Here is a 16,911-nt window from a genome sequence, read left to right as displayed (position 1 = left end):
TAAGGGGCATTATTCAGTTTCAGGCTTAGCTGATTCAGAAATGACAGAAAATCTTCTGTTTGTATTCCTTCGATTTTCTGGAGGATTCAAAAAGGATAAGCACTTGTATTTGTCATGCACTCTAGGCTTATAGGATCTTAGGGTGCTTTCTTTCTGATGTGGCATTCCTCAAGCCTGACACAAACTAACTGTCATCCCATCTGTGCCATCACCTAAGCCCAGAGGTTGGATCTGTAAATCTTTCAAAGTCTGAAATAGAACAAAGGCAAACTGTGGCCCATGTCACTTGTTTGCTAATGGACTCAGCAAATGACACGAAAATGTGATTTTAAGAAAAATTTAAAACTAAATGATATAATGGTACATAGTTTTCTCTCTTTCAAGATTCCAAAGATAGCTCACCTAGCAACAGTTAGGGAGGGGAGGCCATCCCCACCGAAGGGAAGTGTTGCCCATGGAGACCCTTGTACCTGCCCAGCACAATTGTGAAAGGAGTAGGGCTGTGGTCAGCAAGTAGTGTGCACACATGTTTTCCAGGGATTTTACCAGAGGGAGATAGTTACGTTTCCTACTGAATTGAGTCTAGTTGGGAGGATCGCACTCAATCTGCCCAGGTAAAACACATGGGTGGTGGCTCTGGGAACCCATCAGTCTCTGTTGACAGGACAGGCTAGTGGGGTAGAGTGGACTCTCTTGCGCTCCTTGACCATGGGAGCTTTGGGTGCTGAGACTGGGAAAATACCACAACTGCTGAGGGGAGGCAAGCTGTAGCTGAGGTTCTGGGCAAGCTCTGGGTGCAGAGCCACACTCTCAGAACTCCTAGATTGCTGGGGCAACTCCTTGCAGCTGGAACTGTGCTCACAGGGAGGACTGCACAGATTATTCATATGGATGTGTTGAACATGCTGGGACTAACACTCAGGTGCTGCTAAGCTTGAATGAGAGGATGTGTGGGATAATCACACCAACAGATGTGACCCTTCTGTTAATAAGAAGAGAGCTACCACCCCCAACTTGGGTGTGACCCAAGGTTCTTGATCTACCCTGGAGCACTGACCAGAGCTCCCTGGACAAGCCTATCACATACCTTTTGGTATTCACTGAAAGCACATTCCACAAAGCCACAGAGGCACAGCTCAAAGATAAAAGCCAGCAGAAGAAAAAAAAATGAAACAACAATTAACTTCACAAATGCCTAAAAATAAACGCAGAAATTCAAGAAATAACAATAAGGAAGACCCCAAGACCTCCACAAAAGAACACAACAACATTTCAATATTGGAATGTGAAGATGAAGAGATAGATAGATGAAATGCCAGAGATGGAATTCAAAAAATTAATCATAGGATTACTCAAAAGCAATCAGAAGCAAATCCACAAACCAAAGGAATGAATGAAAATGAATGAATGAAAATTTTCCCATGAAATTGAGAATTTAAAGGGACATCAAAATGAAATATTAGAAATGAAGAACTCATTAGATCAAATAAAAAATACAGTGGAAAGCCTTAACAGCCAACTTGGGGTGGCAAAAGAAAAAAATATCTGAACTAAAATATAATCTTTGGAAATTCTGCAGTAAGCCCCCTCCTCCTCAGAAAAAGAAGAAAATAGAAAACTTAAAAAATCAGTGTTGGAGATTTATGGAATATAATCAAATGACCCAACATATAGGTCTTAGGAGTTCCTGAAGGTGTGGGACGAGAGAATGGACTAGAAGGCCTATTTAGTGAAATAATTACAGAAAATTTCCCAAATTTGGAGAAATAAAGGATAATCCAAGTAGAGGAAGCACACAGAACTTCTAACAGACATGACCAGAAAATATTTTTAGCACAACACACTGTACTCAAACTCTACATAAACATAAAAGAAAGATTTAACAATATGCATGAGAGAAATGCCAGACTACTTTCATAGGATCTCCAATTAGACTCACAACAGATTTCTTATCAGAAACCCTACAGGCTAGAAGGGAATGACAAGACATACTCAAAGTCATAAAAGAAAAAAACTGTCAACCTATAATATTGTACCCTGAAAAGCACATTTATGAATAAAGGTGAAATAAAGACCTTCCATAACAAACAGAAATTGAAACAACTTGTCACTGCTCACCCAGCCTTACAAAATATGCTTGAGAATCTGCTACACACAGAAACACAGAAAGGTAACCATCATTATGAAAGAAAGTAGAAGTACAAAAGAAATCCAAAGTAAATAGGAATATTTATGGAAAAATGGCAGGGCCAAATCATTACTTATCAATGGTTACCTTGAATGTAAATGGCCTCAACTCTCCAGTTAAAAGACACAGATTGGCTAAGTGGATTAAAAAACAAGACCCATCTATTTGCTGCCTACAAGAAACACATCTCACCCACAAAGATAGATGCAGACTGAAAGTGGAATGATGGAAAGATGTTCCATGTAAATAGAAACCAAAAAAGAGCTGATGTTGCCAGCCTAATATCAGAAAAAATAGACTTTAACATGGAAAATGCTAAAAAAGTCAAAGAAGGGCACTATGTAAATATTAAGGGATCATTTCAACAGGAAGATATGACTATAATAAGCATATATACATCTAATTACTTGGTGCCGCACTATTTAAAAGAAGTATTAATGGATCTAAAGGTAGACATAGACTCCAATACAATAGTAATGGGAGACTCCAATACCTAACTTTCAGTAGTGGACAGATCAACCAGAAAGAAAATCAGCAAATAAACAGACTTAATCAACACTATAGACCAAATGGAACTAATGGATATCTACACAACCTTTCACCCCACAGTGGCAGAATACAAATTCTTCTCAATAGTACATGGAAGTTTCTCTAGGATGGACCATATGGTAGGCCATAAAGCAAGTCTCAGCAAATTAAAATAAAAACAAAATCATATCTTGCATCTTCCCTGGCAACAATGGAACAAAGTTGGAATTCAATAACTCGAGAATCTCTAGGTCATATATGGAAACACATGGAGACTGCACAGCATTCTCCTGAATGAACAGTGGGTTATAGAAAAAATCAAAAGAGTTCACTGACTCGAGTCAGTGCCAGGGGGCTTCCATAGCCTTGGCAGCTCATGACAAGAGCCTAGGGTGATTACTGATGCCATAAACAAGAGTGTCAATTTGTTAAGTCAACAACAGGAGTCACTGTGCACTTACTCCTCATGTAGGATCTTTGTCCTTAGTGTGCTGTACATTGAGATTTAATGCTATAACTAGTACTCAAACAGTATTTTTCACTTTATGTTTCTGTGCGGGAGCAAATTGTTGAAATCTTTACTTAATGTATGCTAAACTGATCTTCTGTATATAAAGAGAATCGAAAATGAATTTTGACATGAATGGAGGGGGAGAGGGAGTGGATAAGGGGAGGGTTGCGGGTTGGAGGGACTTTATGGGGGGGAAGTCATTGTAATCCATATTCTGTACTTTGGAAATTTATATTCATTAAATAAAAGTTAAAAAAAAAGAAAAAATCAAAAGAGAAATAAAAAATTTCTGGAAACAATTAAAGATGACAATCCATCATATCAAAACTTATGGGATACAGCAAAAGCAATGTTAAGAAGGAAGTTTATAACAATCAGTGCCTATATGCAGAAAATTGAATAGTACCAAATAAATGAGTTATCAATGCATCTCAAAGACCTAGTAAACAACTTCAAACCAAACCCAAAATTAGTAGGAGGAAAGAAATAATTAAAATTAGAGAAGAAATAAACAAAATTGAAACCAAAAACACAACACAAAAATAGGTGAAATGAAGAACTGGTTTTTCAAAAAATAAGCAAAATTGATACAGCATTGGCACAACTAACCAAAAAAGAGGGAGAAGGTACAAATAAATAAAATCAGTGGTGAAAAAGGAAATGTAACAACAGTCACCACAGAAATAAAAAGAATTATCAGAAATTACTATAAAGAGCTGTGAGTCAAAAAAAGGGAAAACTTAGGAGAAATGGACAGATTCCTGTATACATATAATCTACCAAAAATGAGTCATGAAGACATAGAAAACATAAACAAACCAATAACCAAGACAGAAATTGAATCAGTAATAAAGACCCTCTAACAAAGAAAAGCCCAGGACCAGATGGCTTTGCTGCTGAATTCTACTAGACATTTAAAGAACTAATTCCAATTCTCAAGCTATTCCAAAGAATTGAAAGGGATGGAAGCCTCCCTAGCTCCTTCTATGAAGCCTGCATCACCGTAATTCCTATGCAAGAAAAAGATTCAACAGAGAATGAGAATTATGGTCAATATGCCTGAAGAATATAGATGCAAAAATCTTCGGTTGGTCGGCTCCAAGATGGTGGAATAGGGAGGTAGCACACTGATAGTTCAGGAAAAGATAGTTTAATAAAAGTGGAGATAGCATAGTCTCAGGGAAGAGTTAGGGAAAAAATTGCAGAGAGAACTCTTCTGGAATTAGAAGGACATGGTGGATCTACGTGGAGGGCACGGGCATCCATAGCTCAGGATCCCAGCTGCCAAGAGACTCCTCCATACCAGCACTGGAAAGAGAGGTGAGGTGAAACTGCAGTAGCCCAAGACACTGGTGGAAAGCGTCAGGAAGAGCCTAGAGGGAACAAGGCTTGAAGCCTGGTGCGGGGCGGGGGGTGCACAAGCCTAAGTAGAGGAGAGAAAAAAAAATAAAAGGGGCAGTATGGACAGGATTCTCTCTCTTCATTCACCTTACAAAGGCGTGCAAGACAATAGAGCATTTTGGGCATATGTAACAGCTGCACCAGATTGGTGCTGCACCCACTCTCAGCCAAGCAGAAAAAACTGACTCTGGTGTGGAGAAATAACAGAAACAAAGACCTAGTGAATATGTGGAGCTTATGAACCAAGACTGTGGAAAAAAAAAAAAACTGAGGGTGTGTGAGAGAACTCACAGTGTAGATGAGACATGAGTAGTCTCGGTGGGAGACGTCACAAGCTCGGGCAGCCTTGGCTACCCAGTGAGAGATATTACAGGGGAATTTGAGCTTACCCTGAGGACTGCAGAGATGCTTTGTGTGGCCCTTGGGACAGAGCAGACAAAGATTATACCCACTGGGACTAATTCTCAGGCATTGATCGCCATCAAGAAGAGCTCAGCTCATCAGAATTACTTCCCTTCTGGATTTAAAAAAAAAGAGAGAGAGAGAGAGAGACATTACCACAACAAACCTGGGTGTTTCACCTTTGGCGCACCCTTAACCCTTAAGAACTGAACAGAGCTGTCTGGCCACACCTACCACAAGCCTCTAGAGATTCACCAAAAGCAGATAGTCCACTTAATCTAGAGTCATGCTATAATAAGAAAAGCCAACACAGCAAGAAAAAAAAAAAGAGAAGAAACCAAAGAATATCCACAAGCCAAACAACAAATGCAAAAAATAAGCAAACAAGGACAAGAAAGACATCATGATGCTCCCAAATGAATATGACACTCTAATAAAAGATTATGAAGATGATGAGATAGAAGAAATGTAAGATATGGAATTAAAAAATTATGATAAGAATATTTAGAAGTTCTCAAAAACAAATGCATGAACTATAGAAATCCATATGGGACAGAACAGAAAATCTTCTTCATGAAAATGAAATCTTAAGGAGGAATCAAAATGAAATGAGGAATTTAGTAGAACAAGAAATTGAGATATTGAAGACAAATCAAAATGAAATGAAGAATTCAATAGAACAAATAAAAACATATTTGAGGGTCTTAAAAACAGAATCAGTGAGGCAGAAGAGAGAATATCAGACTTAGAAGACAGAGCACAGGAAAGTATACAGTCAAACCAAAGACAAAAAGAGGAAATTATAAATCTAAAAAATATTGTGGGGAATCTACAGGATACTATTAAAAAACCAACATTTGGGTTCTAGGAGTTCCTGAAAGCATGGAGAGAGAGAAAGCATTAGAAGGCTTTTTCAGTGAGATACTTGCAGAGAACTTCCTGGGTTTGGAGAAAGACAGAGACATCCTAGTACAGGAAACTCATAGAACCACTAGTAAACATGACCAAAAGAGATCCTCACCATGACACGTTGTAATCAAACTCACCACAGTGAAACATAAAGAAAAGATTCTAAAATGTGCAAGAGAGAAATGTCAGATTACTCTCAGAGGATCTCCAATTAGACTCACAGCAGACTTCTCATCAGAAACCCTACCGGCAAGGAGCGAATGGGGAGACACAGCCCAGGTACTAAGAGAGAACAACTGCCAGCCCAGAATATAATATCCTGCAAAGCTCTCATTTGTGAATGAAGGTGAAATAAAGACCTTTCATAGCAAACAGAAATTGAAAGAATTTGTCACCACTCGTCCAGCCCTACAAAAGATGCTTAAAGATGTGTTGCACACAGAAACATGTTCATCAATATGAAAGAAGGTAAAGGAAGAAAACCTCCCAATAAAAGATCACATGAAGTTTAAGCATATATTAGAAAATATCTTTGGCAAATGGCAGGGCAAAGTTACTACTTATCAATAGTCACATTGAACATTAATGGCCTCAACTCTCCCGTTACAAGAAACAGAATGGCTGAATGGATTAAGGAACAGAACCTGTCTATTTGCTGCTTACAAGAAACACATCTTTCCAACAAAGATGCATGCAGACTCAAAGTGAAAGGCTAGAAAAAGACATTCCATGCCAACAGAAATGAAAAAAGAGTGGGCATAGCCATCTTATTATCACACAAAATAAACTTTAACACAAAAACTGTTAAGAGAGACAAAGAGGGGCACTATATAATGATTAAGGGATCAATTCAACAGGAAGATATGATGATTATCAATGTATATGCACCTAATTACAGGGCACTGGTTTATTTAAAGGATATGTTAAAGGACTTAAAGAGAGACTTAGACTCCAATACAATAGTACTGGGGGAATTCAATACTCCACTCTCAGAAATAGACAGATCAACCAGACAGAAGATCAACAAGAAACAGCAGATTTAAACACTATAGCCCAAATGGATCTAACAGATATCTACAGAACTTTCAATCCTACAGCTAAAGATTTTACATTCTTCTCAGCAGTGCATGGAACCTTCTCTAGGATTGACCACATACTAGGCCATAAAGCAAGTCTCAGCAAATTCAAAAGAATTAGAATCATACCATGCAACTTCTCAGACCACAGTGGAATAAAGTTGGAAATTAGCAACTCAGGAATCCCTAGAGCATATGCAAACACAAGGAGATTGAACAACATGCTCCTGAATGAACAATGGGTCATAGAAGAAATCAAAAGAGAAATCAAAAATTTTCTGGAAGTAAATGAGGATAACAGTACAACATACCAAAACTTATGGGACGCAGCAAAAGCAGTGTTAAGAGGAAAGTTTATATCAATAGGTGCCTACATCAAGAAATTGGAAAGGCACCAAATAAATGAGCTTTCAACACATCTCAAGCATCTAGAAAAACTGCAGCAAACCAGATCCAAATCTAGAAGAAGAGAAATAATTAAAATCAGAGAAGAAAACAACAGGATTGAATCCAAAAAAATTTAAAACATCAGCCAAGCGAAGAGTTGGTTTTTTGAAAAAATAAACAAAATTGATACCCCATTGGCCCAACTAACTAAAAAAAGAAAAGACCCAAATCAATAAAATCAGAGATGCAAAAGGAAACGTAACAACAGACACCACAGAAATAAAAAGAATCATCAGAAATTACTACAAGGACTTGTATGCCAGCAAACAGGGAAATCTATCAGAAATGGGTAGATTCCTGGACACATGCAACCTACCTAAATTGAACCAGGAAGACATAGAAAACCTAAACAGACCTATAACTGAGGCAGAAATTGAAACAGTAATAAAGGCCCTCCCAACAAAGAAAAGCCCAGGACCAGATGGATTCACTGCTGAATTCTACCAGACATTTAAAGAACTAACTCCAATTCTTCTCAAACTAGTCAGAACAATCAAAAAAGAGGGAATCCTCCCAAATTTTTTCTATGAAGCCAGCATCACCTTAATTCCTAAGCTGGAAAAAGAGGCAGCATTGAAAGAAAGTTACAGACCAATATCCCTGATGAACATAGATGCAAAAATCCTCAATAAAATTCTGGCCAATAGAATGCAAAAACACATCAGAAAGATCATCCACCCAGACCAAGTGGGATTTATCCCTGGTATACAGGGTTGGTTCAATGTTCACAAATCAATTAATGTGATATACCACATTAACAAACCCCAGAAGAAAAACCATATGATTATCTCAATTGATGCAGAGAAAGCATTTGATAAAATTCAACACCCTTTCATGATGAAAACTCTAAGCAAACTGGGTACAGAAGGAACATTCCTCAATACAATCCAAGAAATTTATGAAAAACCCACGGCCAGCATGCTATTGAATGGGGAAAAGTTGGAAGCATTTCCACTGAGATCTGGTACCAGACAGGGATGCCCACTCTCACCACTGCTATTCAATATAGTTCTGGAAGTTTTAGCCAGAGCTATTAGGCAAGAAAAAGAAATTAAAGGGATACAAATTGGGAAGGAAGAACTCAAACTATCCCTCATTACAGATGACATGATTCTTAATTTAGGGGACCCAAAGAACTCTACTAAGACACTATTGGAACTCATAGAAGAGTTTGAAAAAGTAGCGGGATAAAAAATCAATGCACAAAAATCAATAGCCTTTGTATACACAAGCAATGCCACGGCTGAGAAAGAACTGCTAAGATCAATCCCATTCACAATAGCTACAAAAACAATCAAATACCTTGGCATAAGCTTAACCAAGGACGTTAAAGATCTCTATGATGAGAATTACAAAACCTTAAAGAAAGAAATAGAAGAGGATACCAAGAAATGGAAAAATCTTCCATGCTCATGGATTGGAAGAATCAACATCATCAAAATGTCCATTCTCCCAAGAGCAATTTATAGATTCAATGCAATACCAATCAAAATATCGAAGACCTTCTTCTCAGATCTGGAAAACATGATGCTGAAATTCATATGGAGACACAAGAGACCTCAAATAGCTAAAGCAATCTTATACAACAGAAACAAAGCTGGGGGCATCACAATACCAGATTTCAGGACATACTACAGGGAAGTTGCAATCAAAAAAGCATGGTACTGGTACAGAAACAGATGGATAGACCAATGGAACAGAATTGAAACACCAGAAATCAATCCAAACATCTACAGCCAACTTATATTTGAATAAGGATCCAAAACCAATCCCTGGAATAAGGACAGTCTATTCAATAAATGGTGGTGGGAAAACTGGATTTCCATGTGCAGAAGCATGAAGCAAGACCCCTACCTTTCACCTTAAACAAAAATCCACTCAACATGGATTAAAGACCTAAATCTACGACCCGACACCATCAAATTATTAGAGAGCATTGGAGAAACCCTGCAAGACATAGGTACCGGCAAAGACTTCTAGGAAAAGACCCCAGAAGCACAGGCAGTCAAAAACAAAATTAACATTTGGGATTGCATCAAATTGAGAAGTTCCTGTACTGCAAAAGAAACAGTCAGGAAAGTGAAGAGACAACAGACAGAATGGGAAAAAATATTTGCAAACTATGCAACAGATAAAGGGTTGATAACCAGGATCTAGAGAGACATCAAGAAACTCCAAAACAACAAAACAAACAACCCACTTAAGAGATGGGCCAAGGACATCAATAGAAATTTTTAAAAGAGGAAATCCAAATGGCCAACAGGCACATGAAAAAATGTTTAGGATCACTAGCAATCAGGGAAACGCAAATCAAAACCACAATGAGGTTTCACCTCACCCCGGTTAGAATGGCTTACATACAGAAATCTACCAACAACAGATGCTGGCGAGGATGTGGGGAAAAAGGGACACTAACCCACTGTTGGTGGGAATGCAAACTGGGTAAGCCACTATGGAAGTCAGTCTGGAGATTCCTCAGAATCCTGAATATAACCCTACCATAAAACCTACCCATCCCATTCCTTGGAATTTACCCAAAGGAAATTAAATTGTCAAATAAAAAAGCTGTCTGTCTGCACCTTAATGTTTATTGCAGCTCAACTCACAATAGCTAAGACCTGGAATCAACCTAAATGCCCATCAACAGTAGAGTGGATAAATAAACTATGGAACATGTACTTTACAGAATACTATACAGCAGTAAAAAACAATGAAATCCAGTCATTTGCAACAAAATGGAGGAATCTGGAAAACATCATGCTGAGTGAAATAAGCCAGTCCCAAAGGGACAAATGTCATATGTTCTCCCTGATCGGTGACAACAAACTGAGCACCAAAAAGGAAACCTGTTGAAGTGAAATGGACACTATGAGAAACAGTGACTTGATCGGCCCTTGTCCTGACTGTTGTTGTACAACTTAATACTTTATCCCTTTTAGTATTTTTTTTCTACTTAATACTATTGGTTGAACTCTGTAATTAACACACAATTATTCTTAGCTGTGTAAAATTAACTAAAACATGATCTCTGTTAAATACAAGAATGGGAATAAGAGAGGGAGGAGATGCACAGTTTGGCACATGCTCACTCAGACTTACCCCTAATGGTAGAGCTACAAATGTTCCAGGGGGTTCCAATCCAATCCCATCAAGTTGGCATGAACCAATGCCATCTTACTTGTTAAAGTGATCAGTTTAAGTTCACAATTGAGCAAAAAAGATAGGATTAAGTGTCAAAGGGATTACATAAATAAGACCAGTGTCTACAAATAATAATTGATAGAATTAAAAAGGAGAGAATGATCCTACATGGGAAGCAGGATACACAGCAGACTCATAAAGTGGCAAAAGCCATAAACAGCACTCTGGCCTCAGAATCAGCCGTTAAGGCATTCATATCTGGCTAAAAAACCCATGAGAGTATTTCAGGCATGGAAAGCCAAGACAATGTAGCAAAAAAAAACCACAAATGTCCTAAGTGAAAGATCTCTGCAAGTGAGATCCCAGTGGAAAGTATGGGCCATTGAAGAAGGAAGTACCTTTCTCTGAAGGGAGGAGAAAACTTCCACTTTGACTAGGGCCTTGTCTAAATAAGATTGGAGTTGGCTAACTCAAGAGGCTTCCATAGCCTTGGCAGCTCATGACAAGAGCCTCAGGTGATTACTGACGTCGTAAAAAAAAAAGTGTCAATTGTTTAATCAACAATGGGAGTTACTGTGCACCTGTTCCCCATATAGGCTCTCTGTCCTTAATGTGTTGTACTATGCAAATTAATGGTAAAACCACTACTCAGACAGTACTCTATACTTTGTATGTCTGTGTGGGTGTAATCTGTTGAAATCTTTACTTAGTATATACTAAATTGATCTTCCATGTATAAAAATAATTGAAAATGAATCTTGATGAAGAATGGGATGGGAGAAGGAGTGGGAGAAGGGATGTTTGCAGGTGGGAGGGAGGTTATGGGTGGAAAAGCCACTATAATTCAAATTTGTACCATGGAAATTTATATTTATTAAATAACAGTTGAAAAAAATCTTCAACAAAGTGTTAGCCAATTGAATCCAAGAATGCATCAGAAAGATTCACCAGGAGCAAATGGGATTTATCTCTGGTATGCAGGGATGGTTCAGCGTTTGCAAATCATTAATGTGATACATCACTTTAGCAAATTGATGAAAAAAAAGATATTGTTATCTCAATAGATGCACAGAATGCTTTTGACAAAATATAACTTCCTTTCATAATAAAAACTTTAAGTAAATTAGGTTTAGAACACAATCAAGGCAACCTATGACAAACCCACAGCCAATATCTTATTAATAGGGCAAAGTTGGAAGCAATCCCACTAAGATCCCAAACCAGACACGGATGCCCCCTCTCACCATTGCTATTTAATATAGTACTGGAAGTTTAAGCCAGAGTCATTAGGCAAGAAAAAAAATAAAAGGGATACAAATTGAAAATAGGAAATCAAATTATCACTATTTGCAGATGACATGATTCTATATATAAGGGATCCAAAAATCTCTACTGAGATATTACTGGAACTCATAAAAGAGTTTGGTAAAGTGGCAGGATATAAAAATCAACATGGAAAAATCAAGAGCCTTTGTAAACAGAGACAATGACATGGCTGAGAAAGAACTTTTAAGATCAGTCTCATTCACAATAGCTCCAAAAATAATCAAATACCTTAGAATAAAATTAACCAAGAATGTCAAAGATCTCTATGATGAAAATTACAAAACACAAAAGAAAGAAATAGAAGACATTAAAAATAGAAAAATCTTCCATATTCATGGATTGGAAGAATCAACATCAAAATGTTTCTACTACCAAAAGCAAATTACGGATTCAATGTGATCCCAATCAAAATACCAACAACAGGGCCAGCGCCGCGGCTCACTAGGCTAATCCTCCGCCTAGCGGCACCGGCACACCGGGTTCTAGTCCTGGTTGGGGCGCCGGATTCTGTCCCAGTTGCCCCTCTTCCAGGCCAGCTCTCTGCTGTGGCCAGGGAGTGCAGTGGAGGATGGCCCAGGTGCTTGGGCCCTGCACCCCATGGGAGACCAGGAAAAGCACCTGGCTCCTGGCTCCTGCCATCGGATCAGCGCGCAGGCCACGGCGGCCATTGGAGGGTGAACCAACGGCAAAGGAAGACCTTTCTCTCTGTCTCTCTCTCTCACTGTCCACTCTGCCTGTCAAAAAAAAAAATACCAACAACATTCTTCACACAAGACACCTAATAGCTATATCCAACAAAAACAAGCTGGAGGCATCACAATGTTTGGTTTCACAAAACACTATAGGGCAGTTCTAATCAAAACAGCCTGATGCTGGCTCAAAAACAGATTTGTAGATCAAGAATGGAATAGAAACTCCATAAATCAATCCATGCATCTACAACCAACTTATTTTTGATAACGGAACTAAACTTAATTCCTGTAGCATGTGCATTCTTTTTAACAAATGGTGATGGGGAAACTGGATCTCCATGTGCAGAAACTAGACCCCTTTCTTATGCCTTATACAAAAATCCACTCAAAATGGGTCAAAGTCCTAAATCTATAACCCAATATCATCAAATCATTAGAGAACACTGGGGAAACCCTGCAAGACATAGGCATGGGCAAAAACTTCTTTGAAAAGCCCCCAGAAGTACAGGCAACCAAAGCCAAGATTGACAAATGGGATTACATAAAGCTCAAAGAACTTCTGAACTACAAAAGAAACAGTCAGCAAAGTGAAGACCCAAACACTCAGCAAAGTGAAGACCCAACAGACATAATGGGAGAAAATATTTGCAAACTACTCAACTGATAAATGGTTAACATTCAGAATCCATAAAGAGCTCAAGAAATTCAACAACTACAAAACAAACAATCCAGTTATGAAATGGGCAAAGGACTTGAACAGGCATTTTTCAAGAGAGGAATTCAAATAGCTAATAGACACTTAAGAAATTGCTCAGGATCACTAGCCATCAGGGAAAAGCAAATCAAAACCACAATGAGGTTTTACCTTACTCCAGTTAGAATAGCCTACATACACAAATCAACACACAATAAATGCTGGTGAGGATGTGGGAAAGATATACCCTGGTACACTGTTGGTGGGAACGTAAACTGGTGCAACCACCTTGAAAGACAGTATGGAGATACCTCAGAAATCTGAATATAGACTTACCATACGATGCAGCCATCCCACTCCTGGGAATTTACCCAAACCTAAAGAAATCAATATACAAAAGAGTTATCTGTACCCTTGTGTTCATTACAGCAAAATTCACAATAGCTAATACATGGAATCAACCTAGATGTCCATCAACTGATTATTGGATAAATAAATTATGGTATATATACACTATGGAATACTACTCACCTGTAAAAAAAAAAATGAAATCCTGTCTTTTGCAACAAGATGATCACAACTGGAAACCACCATACTTAGTGAAATAAACCAGTGCCAAAAGACAGATATCATATGTTTTCCCTGATCTACTCCATTAGGTAACTAAAAGAGTACCTGAGGCCGGCGCCAAGGCTCACTAGGCTAATCCTCCGCCTTGCGGCGCTGGCACAACGGGTTCTAGTCCCGGTCGGGGCGCCGGATTCTGTCCCGGTTGCCCCTCTTCCAGGCCAGCTCTCTGCTGTGGCCAGGGAGTGCAGTGGAGGATGGCCCAAGTGCTTGGGCCCTGCACCCCATGGGAGACCAGGAGAAGTACCTGGCTCCTGCCATTGGATCAGCGCAGTGCGCCAGCCGCAGCGCGCCAGCCGCGGCAGCCATTGGAGGGTGAACCAACGGCAAAGGAAGACCTTTCTCTCTGTCTCTCTCTCTCTCACTGTCCACTCTGCCTGTCAAAAAATAAAATAATAATAATAAAAAAGAGTACCTGAAATATAATGTATTGGAGTGAAATAGACATTTTGAGAATCAACGATTATTTATAGCCTTTGTGTCTTTTGTTGAGGAACAGTGTTTTGTTTTCTCTTCATAATATTTGTTGAACTTTTTTACTTAGGGTAGGGTTAACTATACTGAAGAAAGATCATTGTAAAAATTATGAGTGGGAATCCAAGAGGGAAGGGGGAAAAGTTCTGGAGTGTAGCTGGGAGGGAGGTTGGTGGGGAAGCGACACTTTTTTCCTAAAATGTTATAAAGGAAATATAGCAAACTTGTATAAATATATTTTAAAATGTTATAAAGGAAATATAGCAAACTTGTATAAATACATTTAAAAATTCCAATGATAGGGGCTGGGGTGGTGGTGCAGTGGTTAAGCTACCACTTGTGATACCAGCATCCCACATGGACATTGGTTTGAGTCTTGACTATTCTACTTCCAATCCAGGTCCCTACTAATGTTCCTGGAAAAGCACTGGAGGATGGCTCAAGTACATGGGGCCCTGTTCCCACATGGGAGACATGAATGAAGCTCCTAGATCCTGGCTTCAGCCTGGCACACCCATGGTCATTACAGCCATTTCAGTGTGAACCTGCAGATGGAAGCACTCTCTCTTTCTCTGCCTTTCAAATAAATAAATCTTTTTTAAAAAATCCAAGGACAGAGACTGTCACTGTGGTGCAGTGGGTTAAAGCCCCAGCACCAGCATCCCATATAGGTACCAGTTCAAGTCCTGGCTGCACCACTTCTTTTTTTTTTTTTTTTTTTACCTTTCATCCTTTTTTTTTTTTTTTTTTTATCTTTTATTTAATGAATATAAATTTCCAAAGTACGACTCATGGGTTACAATGGCTTCCCCCCCCCATACCGTCCCTCCCACCAACAACCCTCCCCTTTCCCACTCCCTCTCCCCTTCCATTCACATCAAGATTCATTTTCGATTATCTTAATATACAGAAGATCAGCTTAGTATACCTTAAGTAAGTATTTCAACAGTTTGCTCCCACACAGAAACATAAAGTGAAAAATAATAGATGATTTTTTTAAAATGATGATGAAATCAGATCAGACCTATTGTCATGTTTAATCCCAGTGAGAGTCAAGTTGGGACTTGAAAATTTCTTTCTTTTTTTTTTTTTTTTTTTTTTACAGAAGATCAGTTTAGTGTACATTAAGTAAAGATTTCAGTCGTTTGCACCCCCATAGAAACACAAAGTGAAATATACTGTTTGAGTACTCGTTATAGCATTAAGCCTCAGTGTACAGCACGTTAAGGACCGAGATCCTACATGAGGAGTAAGTGCACAGTGACTCCTGTTGTTGACTTTACCAATTGACACTCCTGTTTATGGCATCAGTAATCTCCCTATGCACCAGTTATGAGTTTCCAAGGCTATGGAAGCCCCTTGAGTTCTCCGACTCTTATCTTGTTTAGACACGGTCATAGTCAAAGTGGAGGTTCTCTCCTCCCTTCAGAGAAAGGCACCTCCCTCTTTGAAGACCTGCTCTTTCCACTGGGATCTCACTCACAGAGATCTTTTTGCCAGAGTGTCTTGGCTTTCCATGCCTGAAATACTCTCATGGGCTTTTCAGCCAGATCCGAGTGCCTTTAGGCTGATTCTGAGGCCAGAGTGCTATTTAGGACATCCGCCATTCTATGAGTCTGCTGAGTATCTCACTTCCCATGTTGGATCACTCTCCCCTTTATTTATTCTATCGGTTGGTGTTAGCAGATACTAGACTTGTTTATGTGCTCCCTTTGACTCTTAGTCCTTTCATTATGATCAATTGTGAACTGAAATTGATCACTTGGAGTAGTGAGATGGCATTGGCACATGCCACCTTGATGGGATTGAATTGGAATCCCCTGGTATGTTTCCAACTCTACCAATTGGGGCAAGTCAGCCCGAGCATGTCCCAAATTATACATCTCTTCCCTCTCTTATTCCCACTCTTATGTTTAACAGGGATCACATTTCGGTTAATTTTCAACACTTAAGAATAACTGTGTGATAATTACAGAATTAAACCAGTCATATTAAGTAGAACAGACAAAAAAAAATACTATGAGGGATAATGTATTAAGTTGTCCATTAGCAGTCAGAGCTATGCTGATCAAGTCACCATTTCTCATAGTGTCCATGGTCAAGCCACTATGGAAATCAGTCTGGAGATTCCTCAGAAACCTGAATATAACCCTACCATTCGACCCAGCCATCCCACTCCTTGGAATTTACCCAAAGGAGTTTAAATTGATAAACAAAAAAGCGGTCTGCACCCTAATGTTTATTGCAGCACAATTCACAATAGCCAAGACCTGGAACCAACCTAAATGCCCATCAACGGTAGACTGGATAAAGAAATTATGGGATATGTATTCTTTAGAGTACTATACCGCAGTAAGAAACAACGAAATCCAGTCATTTGCAACAAAATGGAGGAATCTGGAACACATCATGCTGAGTGAAGTAAGCCAGTCCCAAAGGGACAAATACCATATGTTCTCCCTGATCGGTGACAACTGACTCAACACCAAAAAGGA

Source organism: Oryctolagus cuniculus, chromosome 5, assembly GCF_964237555.1.
Source record: "Oryctolagus cuniculus chromosome 5, mOryCun1.1, whole genome shotgun sequence".
Lineage (NCBI taxonomy): Eukaryota > Metazoa > Chordata > Mammalia > Lagomorpha > Leporidae > Oryctolagus > Oryctolagus cuniculus.
The sequence above is the reverse complement of the archived record's forward strand: the minus strand, read 5'-3'. Positions refer to the sequence as shown.